General features: G+C 27.5%; 1 protein-coding gene across 3 annotated transcripts in view; it reads left to right on the top strand.

Annotated features, from left to right (window-relative positions):
• The window catches only part of dachs (unconventional myosin-IXb-like dachs), a 185,278-nt gene that overhangs the window by 8,101 nt on the left and 158,224 nt on the right, over positions 1 to 18,953 (top strand). The window lies entirely within an intron of this gene.

Raw genomic sequence — 18,953 nt, 5'->3', positions numbered from 1 at the left:
GCCTCAAACTTAGACAAAGTGAGCTTTTTTATTGTTTCTAGCATAAAAGCTCTTATTGCAGGCGGAAATATTAAGCCGAAACAGGACGGTCTAGTATAAATACATACACTTCAATCTCAAAGAACCTCAAATAGTATGAACATACATATTCAATGTAAGAATATATACATATTAATATTATGTACCAACATATAAATATTAAATACCAAAAATATATTTAAAAAAAAGAAGGATTTCCTCTAAGGAGTATTTTATTATAATTATTATTGTATAGGCATCTCTCTTACTGATAATTGAGGAATCTTTCTTTTACTAAAAAGAAGATGAAAATTCATTATTACAAAAGAAATGAATCTAAATATATACTAATAGGTGCATGTTAATGAGTTCTTGAGATGGGTATATATATGTACGAGTATTTACTTAAGGAAATTCTCCATTTTCGAAAGGAATTGTAATTGTTAGTTTTAATGTGCTAATCTTAGAGGATTAACAAAAGGGTTATTCTTGACATTGTCTGTTAAAACATTTTACATATTTATACAAATACTAAAATGGTGATAGAGTCATTAGTACACTTAGGAATATTCTGAATATACATAGTTCTTATTATGTACTTTGCAGTTTATGAAAGATTCATATCGTCATGGTTGATTTAACAAAATAGTAACTACATATATTTATATAATATTAATAATTGAAACTAATTCTGTGAAAGATAACAGTGTTTCAATACCACATGTCGGATTTGTTACATAGTTAATGTAATTACTTGTTATCAGTATCAAACAGCGATGTTTTATTAATAGAACAATTCCCTACTTATTACTATTATTTTTGATTACTACTTACATGTCTCCTGGATATACGAGTATTTTTAGACTAATATTATTCTTTTTAATTTTTTTCTATGCATTTAGAAAGTTCATTCGTGTTTAAATGGATCAATGATCTACTTTGTGACAACAAATATATAATATATTAATTTCCTATTGAGGTTTATGTTCATAAATGAGTGTGGAAATTACTCTTGCATGAAAAATGCAGGAGTTACAAATTAAATATTGTTTTAGATTCGACATGGGACGAATTAAAGAAGAAGGGAAAAAAAGGGGGCACCGAACTATTTTGTTGTAAAGGGTGATTCAAAACGAGCGGGTTTTTCCAGTAGGGATTTTTTGAAGGGCGTGGGCGAGTTCTGTCAAATTCATACGTCATTTTAACTCCGTATTGTTTTACAATTCTTCATGGAAAGATATACGCCACAACAACGTGTACAAATTGTTCAATTGTATTTACTATGAAAATCAGCGTTCTGTGAAAGAAGTTTTTCGCAAATTACGCCAACTTATGGTCCACATAATCGACCTTCAGAATCCACAATTCGCCGAATAATCGAAAAATTTGAAGGGGCAGCAACTTGCTGGGATGTCCCGTCGTCTGGTAGGCCACGTACAGCTCGCTCAAAAACCGCTCGTTTTGAATCACCCTTTATGTAAGTATTTTTTGAGTTGTGATTATGCCACAATTGTATCTTCTTTATGCATAGTTTTTTCTATGTAATATTACTTTCTAGTAGTACATATTTCCTGTTTAAAAATGTGACAAAATTCATTTCATTTATTTTATGGTAACGTATGGACTGGATATTAATTTACAAATTATAAAAATAGCTTTTAATTCAAGCATATTACTCTCACTAATTTAGGTAATCGTTACATTTTTGAAGATCGGCATTTTCTACAATCATGATGGAAAAGAGAGCTTAAAATTATTATGAAATTCGTTTACATACATTTTCCAGTTATATTTCAACGTAAAAGTGACATCTTCAATCTTTTATAAGATCTTACGCTTATTAATTCACATAGAAGTATATTTTGGATAATTAAAATTGTAATTTTCTTCTTACACTTTTTATCTTCTTCATTAAAAAGGGTACCTACATTTTAAGTCAATGTCTCAAATAAATTTTTTTAGGTGATATTCATTTTTATATCTCTTGTAATATAATAATGGAAACTTGACAATTTTTTAATAACATTCTTAACCTCACGTTATTTAAAAAATATATTTATTAAAAATACCGAGTGTTTATAAAAGCATAACCAGTTCGATATTTACTCACTTATATGTATATATATATTCCAATTTACAAGATTGGTAGGCTTAAAAACATAGTGGATTTCTAGCAACTAAATCATCTTTTTCATGCCTGAGCATTTGTAAGTGATGCATTAACATAGATTTGTAAATGTTTAATTTTATCCAATATGCAAATCTTTTAATGTATTTATTCCCTACTATTATTATTGTTTGTCGGTGAAAAAAACATCTCGCTATGTGTACACCTATTTTTGAATTAATCATTCTTTTGTGTGTGTGTGTCTCTGTTAATTCGTTTTTTATTGAAATATGTTTTACGTAAAGGACTCTAACAATACAAAATATATGAATCTCTAAGTAAAGCGAACTACATCACATTTTCATAGAAAATTCTGGACATTTTTGTTCTAAGTATCTAGTTATATATACCTATTAGATAGTCAAATATGTCGTTTCATTATTTTTATCCCTTTCGTTTTTTTTCTGTATGAGTCCTATTTAATAGTGGTGGCAATAGTGTATGTAGTAGTAACCTTATGAAAATATGGTTTTGTTTGCCTTAAATATATTTCCACTAATAAAAGGAGATTTTAATTAAATATTTCAAATTCCTTCAACACTTACACATTTGCACTTGAGTCTTAAATAATGATGAGTTAAACCAGATAAGAATCTTTTTTTTAAACCCATTTTTGTAAATTATAAACGTGAGTACGAGTCCTTAATATAATTTTGTTTATGGATTCGTCTTATGTGTTCTTATTACTAAATAATGTGGGATTTTTTTAAAAGATGGATCATATTGTGCATGATTCTAATTTTTTCTTTGCTATGCAGAATATATGCGGGGAAAAAAATGAATGGTATACATAAAATATACGTGAGTAAATGTTTTTAAAGGAACTAAACGTACTTTGATTATACTAAATAATCAAACAGTTCGTTAATGAAATAACAATCAAAAAGACATTTTTGTTTATTCATCTGGAAAAATCTCGTTTATTTTGCTTTTATTCCGTATTTCTGTAGACTAAGAAATATTGACAGAGTAATGCAAAAATGTTGTAGCATTGCTTATTCAAAAAAATGTGTCTTCTTACCTTTTGGGAAGAATAAATATTTATTTTTATTTCTGTCAAAATAGATTATATACTTGTGTTATTTTTATTGAATTTTCAATTGGCAAAAATTGAGTTGAAACACAATTTAATTATCCTTAATTAATGTAAATTATATTTTGGATTGCCTTGGAACAGATCTTAAGGGCCTTATACTGGTATTGTTGATATACCGAAGCTATTGTACTATTGTAGTGGTATCGGGGTATACCGATACTAAAGTAATAGTATACCAACGTATTTAATATTTCATGGATGTATTAAATTAATTTGTGATAATTGTTTATTAGACTGTTCCGTTTTTTTGGTAGAAGCACTAATTATAAATTTTGAAAAGTTTCAGATTTCAAAGGCTATTTGTCAGACCTCTTAGTCATTTAAAATTTGAAAAAGGACGTTTTATGTCAAAAATTGGTTGATTTTATAGGACCTGAGGGCCAATTCATTCATAAGATCTCAACCTTCATTTTTTTCTGTTCATTGCATTAATAGTTTACTTTTGTTTTGTTTTCACCACAAAAAATCTTCGTTAATAATTGCATTTCATCTAGTCCCGTCTGACAATATTAAAGCTGGCTAGAAATTAGTATGTATCATAGTGTATCATGACACTTTTTAACGTTAACAAAACTCTGTAGGACGTTATCTTTATAATTTTAGGATATAGGTATATGTAGGTACATATAAAATAATGTATTTGGCTTTTTTATACAAAAATTAGTTCCCATTTTTACTTATTATTTTTATTTACTCTTATTCAAATCAATAGAGAATAATAGCTTTGATGTTTGACGACCATAAACAATGTCCATTCCATTATATTCTCAACATTGTCAAAGATATTTTTTTGTATGCATATAACAATGTTTTGAGGTAAAATGTTACGTGATTTTGTTTAGTTTTGAATTTGTATACAAATGTAATGATTATGTTTCTATATTATATAATTACTTAGGTACAATGTAACATTGTTTTTGCATACAATTTGCGATTTTTTACTTGTTGAAATTTTTATAAGTAGTTTGAATCCGTTGCATTCCTAAAAGGAAATCAATAATATTAAATGAAGAATTTATAATAAATTTGTGATGATGAGGCTAAGGGAATAATTGAATATTTATTGAATGGTTGATATTAATTCTATTTTTGTAATACAAATTACCAAGTGATGACAGTGTCATAATCCTGGATTTGTTATTGAGGGCCCTTAATAATGTAACTATGGATGACTCGCCATTAATAGAGTTGATAAATACTACAAATGAAACATTATTGGAAGTTTGTATACCCAAAGCCTCCCAGTGCTTACTGCACTGGTATCATGTTTATGTGTAATACCCTGATGTGTGTGTCTATATTAGGGTAGTATGACATTTATATTCTTAATAAGAATATACTGAGAGTGATATGATAAATTATTCCTCCAAGTCTCTTGTTTATTATCTCGGTCGTACTGGATCCTTCTTTTATGGTTTGTGTCGACTTAACTTCGTCAGACACAAGACTAAACAAAAATTGCTAGCTTTGATCCTAAGTTAGAAACTCATTGAAAAGGGTTATAGTAAGTATATGTCTGAAAGTATAAACGAAAAGGAACATACATAATATGAGGAAAACACAAAGACTGAACTATTAAAATAATGGAAGGAAAGGAGAAAACTGGATCATTCTTTTTTTAGCTATTTTTGTTTCATAAGAAAGACAACGTCATTCTCGTAAAACAAAATCATTATTGCCATGTCTGGAGGATTCACCTTGAATTTTTTTCCTTGTACGTACTCGCCTTGTAACGTTTTGCCTTGGATAATAATAGAAAGAAAACAACTTCTTCTTAGTTATATATTTGTGAGTTGAATTTTTAACGTTGTATTCCAGATTTGAGAAATTATAAAAAAAAACGTAAATAAGCTAGACAATCACAATTATTCAAGCCTTAATTATAACACGTAGGTTTCAAAGCATTGGGAAATAATTATGGAATGCTACTGCTACGTTCCGTTGCAAAGAATAATTGGCATTCATATGCAGTACATTTTTTCATCAAAATGCCATGAATTGAAATCTCTACTTACATAAATGATTGTACTAGAGTTATAGATCAAGATGTTGACCTCGTCCATGAAAGTCTAAATATATTTGCGAATATGATATAATATATCAAAATACTTCTTTAACTGATGATCACAATAATAGATTTTGCTGTGCTCGTTTCGACCCTTCACTTGTGCTCCTCTCCCTGTGCCTCGGGAGTAAATTATCTTGCAATCTTGTGTGTTTATATCTTATGCGTATTTTTTTATTCTAATCTGTATATATATAAAAGAGAGATAGTGTGTGTCTTTGTAGATGTCCTTTATACATTCCCACACCGTTGAACCTAGGAGGCTGTCATTTTGGATGGGTCCCTCTTTTGAGCTTGGACAGGCTAAGACGGGTGTGTCGATTTTTTGGGGGGGCATATAATTATGCTATACCAAAGACACAAAAACCGTTTTTAGCAGCTCAAGGAGACTAAATATACTTTTGAGTTATTTATCAAAAAGATATTGGCGTTTCAAAAAACAACTATACAAATAACTACGTTTTCTAAATTAATTCAAAATCAAAAAAAAATTGGCAAAAAAAGAAATCGGTGAAAATTGCAATTTCGTTTATTTCAGGTGCAAAAAAATGAACTTCCAATGGAATATGGGATTAGTAAATGGAATATAGCTTGTAGAAATTTGTCTGCAGATTCGTTTGCATATAAAAATTGATATTTAACTGAAATATCTGTCATTTTCTGAATAATTTTTCAATTTTTTTCATTTTTTCTGCCCCCCCATTTTTTATCAAACGTCAATTTTAATTTTTTAAGAAAAAATGTCACAAGACGATGCTTTTTGCACACAAAAATGCCGTCATTATATACATGTTCAAGTATTTTCAATTTCCTGAACATTTTATTACATCATTTTTGCAATACTTGCAAAAATGAACCAGTTAACGAGGGTTATTTTTTCGACAACATTATTCTTCATAATTTTTTTGTTTTTCTAAGTACGAAAAAAATATTAGTTGGTTTGTGTTTCTTTTACAATTATATTAACAATTTTTTTGCAAAATTAGTGAAATAGTGAAATTTTAGCAATTTTCTTCGAGAATTTCGATTTGTGATTTTTTTGAAGTAAATAAAAAATGGACTTCTCCTCTAGACCATTTTTTAGATGCATATTTGTTGGTATGTTATTTGAAATTTATAATACATTACTTTTTTTTATTCATAATAATACTACCATGGTTACAAGAGGCGAGAATAAAAGTTTTTTTTGTTTTTTTCGGTTAGTTCTTAAGTGACTTTTTCTAAACCAATTTGGACCGATTTTTCTTTCCCGACCGCGATCTCAGACAGTGGACTGATTTTTTTCGGTCTCACTTAATACACCGATTTTTTTCTGGTCTCAATTTATGGACCAATTTTTTTCGGTCTCCTATATTTGAGATACCGTTTTTTTTCTGGATTCATTTTTTTTTTTTTAAATCTCAAAAGTACACGATAAATTCTAGAAAAAATACTCAATACATATAAGAGACGCCGGGATCAAAATTTATCCGAGCGTATAACCTTCTTTAACCTTGTTATAACGTCATTGTACTTTTTAAAAAAATATGATGTCATTTAATAAACAATTTATCTTAAAAAATCGCTCTAGACTTATTTTTTGGGGACTGTAGTACCTTTTTTAAAGTCTGAATAGCTTCATTATATTTGCAATATTTTGATGGATTAAAGCCATCATCGGTGATCCAAAGGTCATGAGTCAAACCAGGAACGAATCAGATCAATAAATTTTGCCACTAATAAGATTGACCATCAGACTCCTGAATTGTTGAATATCTCAGGCCCACACTTGTTGCATGGAGAAAAAAGTCATTGCATAAGCAACATTCATTTTTGAAAAGTGGCTGGGATTTATGACACTTTCTAAAAGCTAAGTAACAATTTTCAATTCCCGTAACTACGAATTTTTGAATGTTTTTTACGGAAACAATATGGTTTGATAAATATCATTCTTCCCCAAAAAATGATGGCAAAATAATTACAATATTGTTTACAAAGTTGTACATAAATTCCCTTCAAGACCTTTAAAACATACCTTATGGCAGCTGACAATTTTAAGCAAATCCTTAAAGAGAAGGGAAAAATATACTTTTCTTCTACTGAGTGTTCACTCTTTTCCTCTAGTCATTTAGGGCATATAAGACTTTGTTCATCATGCCAAACTCTTTTTCAATCTGTAATTTCCATCCATTTAAGAGTTAAAACTGATTTGATGTTTAAGTATAAGTATTTAAGTTGTTCATATTGCAACTTTTTTTTAAATGTAAATGTACTTGCACAATCTAACTTTGAATCTGGGATTAGTATATATATCAAATAACTTTTTTATCAATTTTCACTCTAAAGATAAATAACTATATACATATGTAGCTATAAAAAATTAGTTAATACTTTTATGAATTTAGATTTATAATTTGAGAATATTTAGGTTAAAAAGTTTCTTATTTATATTCCATGTGATATTTGCAATTTACATACATAATAGAATTTCTCCCTTATTATTTACTAACAGGATCCCTATATCTCTCAGGATCCCTTAATTTAAAAAATGTGCTTCACCGGGGAAATGAGAAGCCCTTGTACAAATCTTATCTGTGAAATCACTTGTTAATCTATTGTAGGTACATACAATATGCGGGTACTTGTACCTATACAATTCATGTTTTTCATTCCTTCTGATTACTAAGTGATATGGAAACCATACATAATACATGGTGGGTAAATCACTCTTATTCTTTCCCCCCTCCTTCGAATATCTGATCTCGTGTTTTTGTCATAAATTTCGTTTTTATACATATGTAGTAATAACTTTAGTAGACAAATAATATACACTAACATGTTCTTTGTGGTTCTTTTTATTTGTAAGCAAAATACTTTCACATAATATATGCATATTACTATGTAAATACTAAATATATATTTAAATTCGCTCATAGAGAACAAATATATAGAGGAGACAAGGATTTTTAATTCGTCAAACCGAAAATAAATATTCTTATCTCGAGATGTTTAATGTAGCTATTGTGTTTGGTCTACTAGTAGATATTATTTTAAAATCCAGAGGGAAAAAAATTAACCTATTAAATTGATGGCTGTTTCGACAAAATACTATATCTGAATTATAACAAAGTTGGCAGCTGAAAGCAATTGATCAGTCTTTCGTATAACTTATCATCTCTTTATTTTCTTGTGTATGGATTCGCTAAAAACATATAATTTTGGAATTAGATGTCATGCTTATCCGACTTAAACCTTGTTTTACTTATTTCAAATTCATTTTGATTATTTGAGTCACTAATATGAAACTAGACCTATATTCATTTTTTTTTTTAATTTTTAAAAGCATGTTTACTACTCAATGTACAAACGTTGTTAAATTTTTTGAATATAATTAATCAATATATCGCTACCTTAGAATACAAATGTCCTATGTGGACATTTTCAAATTGTTTATCAGATACAAAAAATATTTTTTTGGCTCTTACTCATGTACGTCGTATACTATATTTTAAAGCAACATCTGTCTGCCCGAGTGTTTGTTTATTTGTGTATCGGATGAGGACTCATTTTTTAACAATATTTTAATATTAGAAAAAGAAAGTATTTATATATAAAATAAAAAATATGAATTATGATGAAAATCTAGTATAGAATAAAATTTAAAAAAAGAAACCGAAAATCAAAAGGGTAACCCTGATAATTTGAAATATGTTTTGAAGGAGAGAAATAATAATGTTCATGACGTTTCATTAGATCAGCTACAATCATTTGTGACAAGGGAAGAAGGAGAAAATGATATAAACAAGGGTATTTGCTAGAATTACTCCGATGTCGATCTACAATTCTACTTTAAGTCCAAAAATGACTTACAATTATAGCTCCGCAACAAATCTGCAGGTTTAATCTCCGTCTTTCATGAGCACACACGAATTTTCAATCAGGTTTTGAATATAATTGAATCTGTTTAAGAAAGAATGATCACTACTTAAGAATTAAATAATAATTACTGCTAAGAAAAAGAACATTCATTTCCAATTCCAAAAATACTGGGCAGCTAAAAAAATACACCGGATTTCCATTATTAAATATTAATGTAACTTTAATTGAGATTGAGGAACAAGCGTGTATAGGTAAATCACAGCCAGTGAGCACTCTCGAGACTAAAGTACTCCCTGGGTCATGTCATATTTAAAAAAATAATATCAATTCATAGATAATTTTATATCATTTAATTAATAATTTAAATATTTTAAAATAAGACATGAGCGTATGACAAAGAGATGAAATGAGAAGTAACAAACAGGGAATATAAGCTCCTCGCCAACATACAAAATGATCTATGGGCTCGATTGGCTGTCAAGCAATAAAACAAATAATTGGCTAACAAAAAATGAACATCTCAAACGAGTACATTCGGGACTTGAACTCCATATTAAGTCTTAGGATCAAAATGACTCGTTACATCATTTTGTATTAAAAAACAGCATAGCCATTCTACGACCATTTACAGTGTCCAAATTTTGACCACTAATATTTGAATCTAGATAAGGAAAAAAAAATTGATAATAACCAGTACTTTGTTCAGCACAAAAACTGAAATTAGTCAAATTGACCCTTTACTCATCTATAAAATAATACAATGGTTAAAACCGACAAGGGAAAAAAATATTGTCGGTCCAAGTCTCGACACTAATAATACCTACAATATACGTATACTAAGAGCTGTTCATAATTAAATATTTGACAAAACTATTTAACTATATTTTTCTATTCAGATATTTTGGTTTCATTCTTTAAACACCTGCCAATTTTATAATCTGAAGAAAGAAAAAAACCCTGCCTCATTTACGAGTTATACGATTGTCAAAATATGTTCTTTATTAATTTCATTCGTATGTATATATTTCAAATATTAATATTTTTATAGGCTTCGCCCTACACTCTTAATCATATGATATGTTGTACCCATCATTCTGTATGTAGTGTTTAAGTATTGATATATTGGTTACTATTCCACCAGAAATGTCTTGTACAATGTACATTCAAATTATAAAATATTTCATTTGTTTTGAATGAAATTTGGTACAGTGTTCTTTCTATTATAGCATATGTTTTGTTCCAAGCCTACTCGTGATAAGCACATTTCAAATTTATTTACTGTGTAAGATATTATTTTACATTTTATGAAAATCCCCAACAAACGAACTCCAAAGTAGTCGCTTGAGATACTGTGATTTTTTTTAAAATGTATCAAGCTTTGCCTTGGTTTCAGTGATGGTTATCCCCAGAAAACATTATGCTTTATGATTATATGAAATTCATTTTCACCACAATTCATGCGGTAGTTTTCATTCAAGTTAAGAGGAGGGAAATTTTAAAAGTTACGGACTTATTCACTATCCCCCTTAAAAATGTAATAATTTATAAAATTTCATTTTTATTAATACGATATTCTTTATTTTCTTAGAATTATGTTGATTTCATTACTTAATTTTGATTAACTTTTGCTACAAAAAAAATCGCTTAACATTATTACATTTTCATCTTCAAATACATGTTTTTTATAAGTTTCATCCTTTAAAAAAGATAACCAAAAGACTATATTCATAGATAATCAAGAAATAACTTTTAAATGACTCAATTTGGTCTTGATGTAGTGTCCTTAGACACCTCAAAAAGAAACTGACTACTAAACATGCTGAGTGCTAATTTATTAATGACTCTAAGATACAATTATAAAGAACACAAAAAATAGAAAAGATGAACAGATTAGAAACACCAGAAAATCCCTTTACCGATATTAATATAAGATACTTATATTGCAGTCACTACATTGATTTGGTCCTACTATATTTTTTATATAACAAATTATATAAATAACGAAATACATAATAGAAATTAATTTTATTTTCATAAAAAAGGTCGTACATAACATTATCAAGATTTTTTTATTTCTTTTTTGTACAGATCTTTTTATAGAGCTACTGAATTTTCCATACGTTACTTCAAGTTTTTCTCATTTTTGATTATTTGTATATTTCGTAGAAAGTATGGCCTGGATAGTTTCAATACTGTTTTTGGAGACAATACATAAGTGTACCTAGTTGGCTTTTACATTTATGAATGTTGTGGTTTATAGTATCATTCTATTTGTACTAGGTAATTCTGACAAAAAAGTAAACAAATAAAATTGCTTTTGGTTCAAATTACAGATATAATTACACATTAATAGTTTTTAATATTAAGAAAGCAACTATGAGTGGTCTATTTGAAATGATATACGATGTAAATATTAAATCCGCCATTTTAAAAGTTTTTAAATGTTGTTTTAAATATCTGTATTTTAGAGACTTATTTGTTTGTTTTAAAGCGTGATTACGTTGCTGTTACTATATGTCTTTATTTTGAAGATAAAAACCGCCCAAATTCGGGATTAAAAAAATATGTATGTTCCTACCAATGGAGAATAAATAAATTTAAGAGTCTTTGGAGATGACTTTATATTCATTGTGTCTTCTTTCTGTGTAGAATTAAATTTGTATATTAAAATTTGAAAAAAATAATCTCACTAATTTGCAAATTTATTTATTTTTCTGCGGGTATAGACTTTTTCAGTTTTTATTTATTATAAAGATTTTTTTTTCTAATTCTTTATCCGTTCAAAATCGATTAAGTTTATTAATACCTAATTGATTAAAAAAAAAAAAATTAAGAAACTTTTATTAGATATACTATTTGAATTATCTCGGTTAATATAAATATTGTTTTGTTTGCTTTTTTTTTATCTGAATAAGTAAACAAATTGTTTGTTAGTTTTACATGATTTGAATGAATTAAGGATATAACTATTTATTCATAGTTACACTATTTATAACAAACAAACGTAGATCAATTTCTACAAATCTAGGGAATACGCCGTGCTCTAAAAACATTGATTAGATCTGTATTAGTACAAACAAGTTCATATACTTACTTTATTAACTATTAATGTAGATTTTACAGACTTTTTTCTTATATTTTATGTCAGGGGAAACTTTTGAAAAATATGATATATTCTTGGATTGAAATATACAATATAATTATTCACTCAGATATCATCAATATAAGAAAGTTAGGGTTATATCGTATCAATTTCATCGTTTTCACTGATGTCACAGATTTCATCATAAATCGAAAACGATACCCAGTCTTGAGGGTATATAGTTTATTTATTAAATATAATGGACACATTTCCCCCCAAAAAAACTTCATAAAATTTTATAGAATGCCTTTATATATGAAAAAGACTAAAGCCAACCTAATGCCAATTGAAAATAGTGTTATTTAAATTATGGGGTGATTACTATCCCCTTTTTTTTCTTCGGACATGCCCTCTTTTTACCTCCTATCTGGGTACTATTTTTATAATTTCATGATATGAAGTCAAATTAAACATAAGGAGAATAACATGAATCAAAATTTATGAATATTCTAGTTATTTATGTGTTTTTTTAATTTTATTAACGTCAAAATCAGTCCCCCTTCTTTACATCTAAAACCATGACATATAATCGGATAAATAGAGAAAAATATTGAATCCTTTGAGTCTGAGATAAATAAATTTAATTTGGAAGAAAAAGCAATAGTTAATAACGTGTTAACATTTTTTTCCTCGTGACATTTTCTCTATGCAAACAAAAACATTTCAAATAATATAAAACCCTTTTCGTCTTGCAAATGAAAATTGTTGAGGTTAGAAACAAACACGTCTTATCGTGTGCACATCCGATAGATATAGAAACTCACCTATAGTAAATATAAATATATTTCATGCAATTTAATCATTAAAGTAGGGTGGTCATATTTTGATAGTCAAAATATAGGAAATTAGGTTTATCCAGATATAGGTGAATATCTTAAAATTGATATATTTAAGAATAAAAAACATGCATTGTTGATTCTTGTTTTTCTTTTTATACTTGAAATATTTTGAATATTACTTTTAAAAAAAAAAATGGATTCAACATTTCTGTTTTTTTTTTTAAATAAAAGGTTTTGGTCATACGTTAGTTTATAATTTATTTTCTGTTTCAAACCATTTTAACATGCTCCACCTGTTTTTTTTTTTTTAACATTCCATAAATTGTTATAAAAAAATACCCTGGCATCCCAAACAGGATGCAAATAGTGGATGATTGGCCACCCTAATTAACGTTATCGATTCATAAGAAGAATATGATGTTCATTGTTTGCATTAATAGTGATGAGTTAAAATTTAGTAACAAGTTTTTTTAAATCAACCTCTAAAAGTTAATGTTTTTTTTATAGTATACATTTCAAATTAATATTTTCATTGTTTCTATTTTCTAACCAAAGGTTATTTTTTTAAATTTAAGTTAATTTTAACTAGTGAGATTGTCACTTATTTTAGAATTGTTTAAAATTCTTAAAATAATCAGAGGCAAACTACGTAAATAAAACGCGTTGTATGTATATCATGAATAAAGTATTATCTTTTAATAAAATATGGAGCTTAACAAATAATATGTATGTACAAATATGCATAGTCGTCCCTTGAATAATATTCTATTTAAGTACATATTATTTTCAATAAAAAAATAATTCAATGGATTGTTTGCTTCAAATTGACATTGTATTCATTTATGTGAATAAATTGTGTTTTTGTTTGTTAATTTCTACTGATTTTATCATCAAAGCAATATTCCGAATAAACTAATTATATTGAGGCTATTTCACAGTTTGATTTATTATTTGATTGTCTTGTCACATAAATTATTCATTTTGGCTTCATCGTATTCCTAATTATTGATCTATAGAGCAACGTTTATCAAACTGCACAATCTCCGATTTTATTATCTGCAAGTAAACAAGGCTTTGGTTACCTCAGGGATGTGTCTGGGATTTTAAAAAAGTTTGAGAAGCACTGATATATGTACAGTAAATAAGTTTAAGTATAATTAAATTTATGTAAATTTGTGAAACATTTTTATAAATATCTCATAAACATGAATACTAAAAACTTGATAATTTGACCCAAGATGCGCTAACACTCGATTTATTAATTTTTTATTTTTTTTTGCCACCAACTCAGTTGTCCTTGGTCTAATGAATAAATTTATTCACAAGAATGGTTTGTTTCTATTGCTCTACCAGTTGATATGTAGTGAAAAATTGGTAAATTATTTAGTAAGTCAATGAAACCTTTCCAAAGTTGTATTCACTATTCGCTAGAACGCACTGTAAATTTAAACTCTGTAGAATATACATATTTGGGATTATGGAATTCTATTTTTTTTTTATATGATGTTGACTTCTTTAATTAAATCATATTTTGTCTCTACAATGTCTACATATTTTCTTTTCCATGTCTTATTATTTATATGTGCTCATTTTTTATACAATATTCATAAAAGATAAGATGACTACCAATCTATATTTAAAAAACAAGTAGAAAATAATTGATATTTTGATTTCTAAATTATCCTCTCAATTAAGATAAAATGTTATTACCATACTTACTTACTTAGTAGTACATATCTATAGGACATGTAACCAGTAAGTTTATACTTATGGAAAATAAGATGTTTAGTTTTTATCGGTTATTTTACACACCTTATAGACTTCATTTAGTTTAACGTATGTATGTTTGTACTTTTGAGTTTGCATATAAGGGAATGTAATGTAAATATGTTGCATGCAAATATGGATTTTGTTGTCCAATATATATTTATATAGTAGAGTTGTTCGGAATAGTGCTGTGTCGTTCGTGAACGATGTGTTCTTTTGTACAAATCTTTTTAGTGAACCCCGAAAGTATTGTCTATCTCTAATGATGATAATTTTGGCAAATACCACGTCATGCCGAAGATATGCCTTATTTATCAATGAGTTCCGAAATAAACTTACTTATAACAGTTTTTTTTTTTTTTTTGCCAAATTTGATTAGATTCATTATGATTTTCATAATACGCTTTGATTGCGCCCGAATCACTTATTCATTCTTCGATATCATAATAGATAAAATCGGATTTTGCCCAAAAATAGATTATATAAATAATCTTTTATATAAATGCTGTTTTTATCCACCGTACTTGGAGCTCGGTTAGTCAAAATAGGATTTCACCAGGGCCGCTGAAAATTTGTATTTCTATATTATAGAAAGGTTTTCATTTCTTCTCAGCCCTGGGGCATGTACAAGGTATTAACTGTATGTGAGAGTGATATTTATCAAAATTTTGTTTGTTGTTAATTTCTGAATTATAATATAAGTTTACGTTCGATTGATATATAACAAACAAATAATTTGATATTATGATTAGTTAAATATTTTAGATATCTCAACCATTGAGTTTATCGTCCCGAATGTAATTCAGCATCTCAATAATGTGTTATTAAAAACAAAAATTATTTTGTTGGATTTCCATTATCTGTATTAGTGTTGGATTTCTGTCTGAAAATCCTACACCGTCCTTATTCTAACTAATTTGCCACAAATAAAATCAGTCTGGAGTCTGACCTCCTAAAATATTTTTTGGATTCTTATCATTCCTTCTATCTCTGATTAAAATAACCTTAAGTTCTTCATGTAACATTTGTTTATATCTACCTACTTATGTACTTATTATAGGGAAAATGAGCTAAAAAAGGATATTGATAGATTTCTATCAGCGTTTTCAAAATCTTTTTTTGTTATATATATTTTTTAAGTGGAGACTCTTCTCTACTCTATATCTTTGTTGGATAAACATGATTAAATGTACAAAGATAGGGCTTCCAATTTCTTTGTAAATTATCGTTGAGCCGGATCCTGGAATTTATTTTTTTTCTGACCCAGTTATTAAATAATAAATAATTTGAAATTTTAGTATTTATAATTTATACTTACAGCAAAAAATTAGAATTTAAGATAGTGGAACTTATAGATTCTCATTTTTGTAATTAAAAATTTAATTAGAATAGCTGAACGTTCTGAATTTCTGGTGGAACTAGGAGTTATATAGTTAAATTAAGCTAATAATATTAAATAACTAAATGCATAATTTCCCGTGAATTTCCCGTAAGTGTAAAGTCCCGAGATCCCGAGTGATAACTCCTCTTGTATATGTACATATAAATTAAAAAAATACAAATGATTTAGAATAACCTTCAGTGACTGTAGTCTCTTATTGAAATATACGTTAATATTTTTTCTTATTTTCTCTATAGTCAATTGATAAATCATAATATTATATTGTAAATTATGTATCTATACATAATGTCGAATAAATAAATATTGTTTGTAGTAAAAAAAATTCCTTTTAGTTGGTGTGTCCATTTAAATTTTACGTGTCTTGGCTACATTCTTGGATGAGACAATAATGCATTAAATATGTTCATTCCTCTAATTTTTTTAAAATTAGACATAATTACGTTAAACAAATAGTTTACACTACTTATGAAAGAAATGATAATATCAATTAATAGCTTTTGATTCACAGCTTTTACACAACTACATATACATACATATAAACAAAAATTCCACTCTGTATCTAGCAAAGATAAAGACAGTGATTACAGGGATGTCGATCCACAATTCTACTCCCATTCCCACAAGGACTTAAACTTATAGTTCTGCAACAGATCCTCAGTGTTACTTTACGTCTTTTACGTAAAATAAAGGAGTACCACGAGCTAACTCTGCCATTGAGTTCTTATCATAAAAACTACCCGATTTATTTTCGCCTTATAAAGCCTTTTTAGTTCTACATTCTGGTAATTTCATAACCTCTAAATATTCTTATTTCGTACCTATCCATGACGTATACTCATATCCTTACAAAATGTTTTGGATATCTTTTAGTATTTAATTAACTTTTTGAATAGCAATAACCATTCCAATAATTATTTTCTCACAAACTTATTATTCCCTTTATGTTAGTAAAATTATGTAGAGATAAATTCATTTCCAAAAAAATAATCACATAAAACAATAATAAATTTGTTTATAATTGAGTTAAAATTGAATATTAACCCGATAATACGAATGCATATTAATAAATAAAAGTCATTTATATTGATTTGTATCCATTTTTTAAATTATAACTATGACTGCCTCGATTAACCGTTAACCCAATAAAGTGGAATCTATTGTGCATCAAATATACATCTATACACATTTAAATAAAGGAAGGTTATACTATGTACTTATATACTTCGTAACTTCTTTTTAGTGTCCAGTAATATTTTTATTATGAGTATAATGTAGGTATATAATATTTATTTTTTTCCTAAAAGAAAGTTAAGATTTTAGAAGAAAATGAGTAGATAATAATAAATAGATACTTTCAATACATTATTTATTAGCTTTTTAAAATGTATTTCAAGGTTTGCGGGATGATGGAAGTGGTGGCAAGGGAGGGGTATATGAGATGAAGATATAACTACAGCTTTTTTGTACAACCCAAAAGAAATCCAAGATGGAGTGCAGTAGTGTGCTTATGTATATACATATTTTATCTGCGGTTGGTCGTCCCTCTCCTTAAATTGACGGTTTTCCTCAAAATATTTGTCCTTGATCCTTATTAAGTGAATTTTAATCTTTTTATTTTGGTTAGTCTTCTCACATCAAGCTTGGAGTTACACGTTCGATATTAGATTACTAATTTTATAATGTGTACCACATAATATATTTTATGGCTTTGAGTATGAAGTGGCATATTTATTTAAATATGTATTATGTAAATTAGTGTTATTACAATACCATTATTTTTGAAACTGTACTGGTACCAAAATTTGTATCGCTAGTTTGATACTTTTTTCACTAAAAATATAAAACAAAAATGTCATTAAAGGTCATTAACATAAAATAACAGTGGCGTTTGAAGGATTTTTGTTTTTTACAATTTGCCAATTTTTTTATTATATAAGGGAACAGTAAGTACTGTTTTTAATGCAAATTTAGTATAGGACTGTGCTACTCCGGTAAAACTATAGTTCTGGTATATCGAACAACACTAATGTAAATGTAAAATATTCAGAAGGCTTATTCATCTCAATAGGATCCACAAAATTTGTGTGAATAAAATTTTTATTGTCTGTTGGCTATGAAAAGTATAAAATATAAGCATTTTAATGCTACAAATCCTTGAATATCGATATTTATTGAATTTCTTTACTTAGATATTATGTATAAATTTATTATTTTTATATATTCATGACATATCCAATAGTGTGTACATTAGGGGGTCCCAAGACATATAGCATAATTTTTTTCCCTCAAAAGTTTGAAATGCATATCACCTATTTTGTTTTCTATTTGATCTCAGCTACTTAAATATGAAAAAAAAAAAATCTCATAGACAACGATAACAAGTGCCGACGAGAGCTTCAAGTAAATTCGAGGACTTTATCGTAGGGGGGCTGTAAAATTATTATACAAATGAAGATTATATATAAAGTGCTAATATTGTAAGTAGTTTCACTATTAGTAAATATATGTAAGTCTATTATGTAAAAGTTTGGTTAGACTAATTTGAAGTATCTCCAAGTAATTCTGTAGAACGTGTTTCAACTTTCCCTGTGCACCCAACTATATATATAAAGTGCTGATTTTGAGTTTATCTTTCAGAATTGATAAATAATAAAAAATT

This window comes from Lepeophtheirus salmonis, chromosome 1, assembly GCF_016086655.4.
Source record: "Lepeophtheirus salmonis chromosome 1, UVic_Lsal_1.4, whole genome shotgun sequence".
Lineage (NCBI taxonomy): Eukaryota > Metazoa > Arthropoda > Copepoda > Siphonostomatoida > Caligidae > Lepeophtheirus > Lepeophtheirus salmonis.
Note: the sequence above shows the minus strand (reverse complement) of the source record. Positions and strands in the feature narration are given on the sequence as shown.